Source organism: Alexandromys fortis, unplaced genomic scaffold, assembly GCF_014885135.2.
Source record: "Alexandromys fortis isolate MF-2015 unplaced genomic scaffold, M_Fortis_MF-2015_v1.1 scaffold_40, whole genome shotgun sequence".
NCBI lineage: Eukaryota > Metazoa > Chordata > Mammalia > Rodentia > Cricetidae > Alexandromys > Alexandromys fortis.
The window spans coordinates 10,246,364-10,252,995 of record NW_026067966.1 but is presented as its reverse complement, the minus strand read 5'-3'; positions in this window follow the sequence as shown (position 1 = coordinate 10,252,995).

The window sequence follows — 6,632 nt, the reverse complement described above, 5'->3', positions numbered from 1 at the left end:
GAGTAAAGCTTGTGTGCATTCACATCTCTGTAAGAATGGGTGTTTTAGCCTGTTGGGTGGTTAGCGTAGTGTAGAGATATTATTATTCTAGCCAAGAATATCCTACACTGGCTGAAAACTGGCTGATCTGCTCAAGTTAATGTATCTCCTATACATGTGAGCTCGTCTGATCGATACAAGATGAGTCTCCTAAGATCAGTCAGAGCTTCCGGTCCCCCATCCCAGCATCAATGAGAATTGCTCGTTGATGCCGTCAGGCCACTGTGAGACTAGTTAATGGTACAGCTCCAAACACTCTTCTCTGCATATCCTCTCTCCTTGACAACTCTGCTCCCATTTTTCTCGAGATGTATTGTGAGCCTGCCAATGTCATGCTCTTAGACGGCTCGCCGTTGTTTGTTTAGAACTCAATGGCAGCTTGAGATTTTATCTCTGCTGTGTTCGTGGTGCTGGGAAACGCGGGTTGAAGCTTCAGAAGTCCTCTGAGTGTAGGGGAATTCATGCTCACATGCGCACCGCTCACTCGCTGCTCAGGTCACGAACTGGAGCAGATCCACTCTGGAGACGGGAAAAGGCACGAAGAGGTCTATTTGTGCAGACCTCATGTTCTCCTAGAGGATGCTTCAAATGTGTAAACAAATAAAATCCAGCACAGTACAGAGAGTCCCCATTTGAAACACTGAGCCCAGTTTTTATTTTGGAATTTAGAGAGATAACCTGCCAAGAGAAGCACCGCAGACATGGTAAAACACAGGCAGATCATTTGCTTATTCATAAATGCATCCCAAAAGATTAGTGTAGGTAAATAGTAAACTAGATGCTTGAGTTTTAGGTTTTTTTTTTTTATTCCTTCAAGTGCTTAAAATTTAGCATTGTGAGACTGATATAACATAAAAGGACCACGATTGAGAACATAGGTTCAAAGAGTTATTCAAGTTGGAAACACTGAGTTATTAAGAAAACCACAGCGGGCTTGAGAATGCAGTGTTGGGAAGGCGTGCTGGAGTTTGAAATGATTCCGGGTGAGAAGGCAAGGAAGAGCGCTGGGGAAGGGCACCAGGATGCAATGGGTTGTCACGAGCCATTTCCCCCCTAAAAATCATTACAGGAACCATCACCCTGGGGAGTCTGCAGAGAACCTCACACCCATAATTATGTTCTATTGAGAGAACCTGCCCCACACCCAATTAACTTATTAATCTGTTAGCAGAACACGCCTCACATTCTAGCTATCCAGGGAACCAGGTGTGGCAACTTGTGACTTCTTGGCCTACCTGTCTGAATGTAACCTGGCCTATGTGACCTGGAACACGCAGAGTCCCGTTTAGTTCCCCTGCAGGGCCTATATAAGCAGCAACCATGATCCTAATAAACGGAGGCTTTGACAAATCTGCTTGGCCTCATTCTTCTGTCCTAGCTCATTCCCTTCCAGGTAGCGCCCCTCCGAGACCCTGGAATAACTGATTGCAGGGTGGGTTACAACCCCTAGACTGAGTAACCCACCCAACGCAATTGACAATCGGTGGTGTGCCTCCCATGGGCTCCACGATTTACAGGTGTGTCCAAGCCACTTCGCCCAGCCCATTTAAATGTTTTCACAATAGAAACAGGTAGAAGTGATTTTGAGTGACCTATACAGGTCTTTCCAGCACTAAGACCCAAGCAACCTCCTTATTTGCCCATATGCTAAAACTTAATGAGTAGCTAGTAGATTTGACCCAGCCACGGTGGCCTCTCACAGAGTGACATCATAGAAACTCCAGTTTTACAGTGACAGAAGCCGTCGTCCATTTTAAAGGTGGGTGGCTAGGCTTTGTAGAAAATCTGTTATTGAGTACACAGCGCCTTAGGCACAGCTGAGCTTGAAGTCGATGCAATCTCCAGGGATGTAGTTCTGTATAAGACAGTTGGCACTCTGCCTTGGAGTTTAAAATGAGGATAGTAGCCCACTTCATAAGGCAAAGAATAAAGAGTGCATTGCGCTACACATTAATAGTCCAGTGTGGCTAATAGACAATTGAACAGGTGAGGTCTCTGCATGAATACATATTTTGCCAAATGCAAGAGCTATGATCCCAAAAGATCATTGTGGTTTAAATTTTTATACCTTTCTCATATTGGGAATGGGCTGTTTTAAAAGTCCCTTTGGTGACTCCTCTTGCTAAACAACGCATTGTCTCTTAGATTACATTGAAATATGAATGTCCGTATTAGGATAATTATTTACTTAAAGCATAGCTTCTAAACCCAGGCTGAGTGTGGAATAAATTGCAAATCACCTACTCAATATTTACCACCCAATTCTTTCTTAGTGGAATATTATTTGAAACACAAACACAAAGATGCTCATCTAACTCAGCCCAAAACACATTGTTTCTCGCCCTGAGGAGTGACCAATGTGCTATCAACTGAAGTCCGCAGGGAAGGCATCGGGAAGAGTCCCCTTTGATCCTTTCTCTCATTCTCATTTCCTTGGCTGACACGGAAGTTGGCTGTCTAGAGACCCATAGACATTTTACAGTCTTGAGAATGGAAGTTGAACATCCAGGATGGTGCAGTTGCATCCCTGATGACTTTGCATCTGCAGTATCAGGCCAGCATCGCCTATCTTTAGATGCTCTCTTCTGAGGCGGAGCAATCAGCTTCTATTTTAAGTCTCTGTGAGCTCTACTCTCTGATAATAGCACCTTGCTGTCATTCCTAACTGATGTCTCTAGTGATGGTAACAGCATCATCAACTTCACTGAGTTGGGGTGGGTTTCAGAACTGGCCGTCGCAGAAATAATCTCGCCAAGCCACTCCCCAAGCAGATCACTTGGGCCCAATCCCAGAAGACTAGTTAATCTTGGCAATGGTTCTGGTTGTCAGGAAAGTTTAGACAACATCCATTAAGACACTGGGGAGTCTACTAGGAAAACTCTGACCTTGGAAATGCTGGATACAAAGCAAAGCCATAGTTTTCCAGGCTAAGCTAAAGATGGGTAGGGGTGGGTGGGCACTGGGAGTGCGTTAATAGTGAAAGGAACAGGGTTTGCAGAGGCCGGGTGAGCTTGATGTGTTTGGGGGATCTTCAGGTTTTTATTAAATTGAATACAGTGCCAGAGAGGAGCATGACTTGTGGACGGAGGCAGCAAATGAGGCCAGGAAATGAGACAGAGAAACAGATGATGTATTTTTTTAAAAATCACACTCAGGCATTTCACACATATCCTTCTTGAAAGACCATTTATGATGGATGGCAAAGAAGATGAAGACTGATAGGTGGGTGGTAGCTTCATGGTGCAAGGTGATGGTGCATCATGGGTATAGCATGGGTCTGCCTGGCAAAGCTGTGTTTATCCAGACTGTGGCAAGGGGACGTAGAATAGACACAGATTCCAGGGCATTGGGCGGGGTAGAACTGCTAGGACTTGTGATTGATCGGCTTATCCAGATTTCTGGCCTACGCTTCAAGGTTGAAGGAAAGGCACTTGCTACTAATGAGAGCTATGGAGCGCAAACCTGAAACTGTCAAGGTCCCACTAACTGTATCTTCTAAGAATCCTACATGTCTGTTTTCTAGTTGAACATTAGTTTGACAGAAACTGGCTTACTGAAAATTAAATTTTATCGATGAGAAGGGTGTACCATCTGGCTTTTCTCTGACTGGTAGAGATCTATTTCCCTGTGTGTAATAAAGATGTAACCTCTGCCACAGGAAGCTATTACCTGATATTATTTATTTCCTGATAAAAAAGGAGCAAATCATGGCTGGACATCTGTGGAAAATGAGTTTGTAATAAAGGTAAGGTAGTTAATGTCTAAATGGGAGTTTCTCCTGTGATGATAAATGTCTTCTCTGTTGAAACAGTTTCAATAAAACTCAGTAAATAAGAAGGTAGATTGTGTAATTGTCAATGAGGCAATAAAGGGGGTGTTTGTTTATGAGGCTTACAATAAAAAGTGAATCCTAATTCCTATGGAAAAATGAAAATAATTTTGGTGTATCAGTTTTGCAATTTAGAAGCCTCTGTTTTGGAAAAAAAATATTTTAGTATGTGTTTAATTAGCACTCTTTGGCTAACAGAGAGAGAATTGCTGCATACCATCAGGAAGAACAGTTCCCACGAGTGTGAGCAGGGGCTGATAGCCCAGAGAACAAATGATGCTGACCACTCTGCCTACACAAGTGGTCCTAAAAATTGTTGTTCTGGGTGATTATTGCGTATAAAATCTTCTGTTTGATGGTTGTCTGTATTGGTAGCAGACAGGATGTGGCACCATCTTTACTTCAAATACCCGCTGCCTTTCTCTTTCAAAGACCTTGATGAAGAATAACTAAGTGTCTTTGTGATGCTGACCTGTAACAGCAACCCACTGGCTCAGAAGACTCTAGATTAGAATGTCATTGTCATGCTCTATTGTGGGGAGTAGAGGAAGCCCTGAGTGAATATGTACTGTTGACATGGGCACAGTCTTTCTAGGGACACCAATGTCTCACACCCATGGAAATGACAAAGTCTTCCATGGGTGAGGATCGGAGAAATGGCAAAGATGAACTGATACAAATATGAATGCTGATGGATGTTTGACCTTTATCTAAGACCAGAGTACAGCAAGCATCTACTGTAGCTTCCTTCTCTGGGATATTTCCAACCTGAAACTGGTTCTCTATGTGGACCTCCTACTGGCACTTGCTATCTCCTCCTTCTTGCGCCGTCCACTGTAAACAGACCAAGGTTCCGTGTTGCACAGGGAGTGCCCTCCATCAGAGCAAGCACAGCCCACCCGTCCTAGCTGTTCTGTATGTGTGTCTGCCATTTCTCCATTGTCCTCGCATTGCCTGAGCTTAGGTTTTCAGAACTGACTGGTGCGGAGCGAGACACTCTGTTGCTGCCTCTGCCTCAGGCTGGATAGGGAGGGTAAACTGGGAGGCAAGGGAGATGTAAACACATCCAGGATATTGGTGAGCCTTCAGAACCGTGGTTCTCAACCTTCCTCACGCTGCGACCCTTTCATACACTTCCTCATGTTGTGACTCCCAGACATAAGTTATTTTCATTGTTTCTTCATAACTGTATTTTGCTATTGTTATGAATCCTAATGTGCAGTGTATCTGCAATGAGGCCTCAGTGAAAGGGCCGTTCAACTCCCACAGGCTGAGAACGACTGCTCCAGAATATAGTGTTAGTGGCCAGTGAGTTCTAGTAGGAATAGAATTCTTTGGATCCTGTAGCAGTCACCGGATAAGGTTCCTCCCTTTGGAATCAGGTATATAGAGCCAGTTATTCAAACTAAGCTGCCACAGCAAAGAAACTCAAGCATCAGTGTTCAGAAAACCTAGACATTTGCTCCTTATTCACTGCAGGATCCAGAGCAGAGGAGAAGGGGGGTGTCTAGGGTAGGTAGATGACTCTGTTCCAACAGCCATCATGGTTTTCAATTTCTTCTCACTCATTGCTTTGCCTTCTATTGGACAGTTATTCACAACTGTGCCTAGTCAAAGTCAGCCTATAAGAATCATGCCGTCTTTCCAAGGGAGCGGGAGAAAGAGCAATCCAGGGCAACCTTTGCCTTGAAGATACCATCAAGAAGTTGCTCTTCTTATTGGACATGACCACCACATTTACCTTCGATGATCCTGGGAAATGAAGTATCCCACTGATGGCCGAGGCACCAATGAGAGCTAAGTTTTCTAGTTCCGAGAAGAGCGGGAAGATGAGCGTGCTGGGTGCGCCTAGCAGTCTCCGCTACCTAGCCCTTTGCTCCGCTTTGCTGCTCTCCTTCTAATTTCATGGGTGTTTGAGGAGGAGTCTGCATCATTTTGTTGCTGTTGTTGTTTCGAGACTATTTCTCTGTGTAGCCCTGGCTGTCCCTAGACTCACTCTGTACACCAGGCTGGCCTTGAACTCACAGAGATCTGCCTGCCTCTGTCTCCAGAGTGCTGGGATTAAAGGTGTGTGCACCACCACATAGGTTTACTTATTGATGGTTCCCAGATGTTAATTCCTTGTTACTAAGGAAACTATTGGATTTTAATGTAATATTTGAATTGATACAATTGGATTATTTCATACATTTTAGTTACTCATACACAAAATTACTTCAATCCTAACCTGACAAACTCAACTTTTTAGTGACTATATTATTCATCATATCTGTCTCCCACCCTAAACTATATTCAAGAGAGATGTCTTTGTGTGGGGATAAGGTTTTCTTGTAGTTTCATGGCCCTTACCAGGAAAGTTGGCAATTAAGATTTTCTAAAAGGTTAATGACAATATTTGAAATTCAGTGGAGTGCCTTGTGCATTTACCAGTGAAAGAAAATGTATCAAGAGTATTTGTGTGTCTCGGAATAGAAAGCTGTGTTCTATCAAAGTCAAACATATTTAGAAGAGTTTAGGCCTTTGTTTGTTTTGCAATGTCAGATTGAGATTTTTCTAGAGTTACTGCAGTGCTCTGTGATGGGGTTGTGGTGTGAATTGAAAGCTTAGGACATTGAGAATTTCCCCTCCGGTTAGTCCCAAAGAACCATTTGGGGATCATCCAGGACTCTCCACAGTGTTACCACAATGCTAAAAATATTTTATGACAGTTACTACATTTGTAGTTTGGTTATCTGTTATTTATTTATTTATTTATTTATTTATT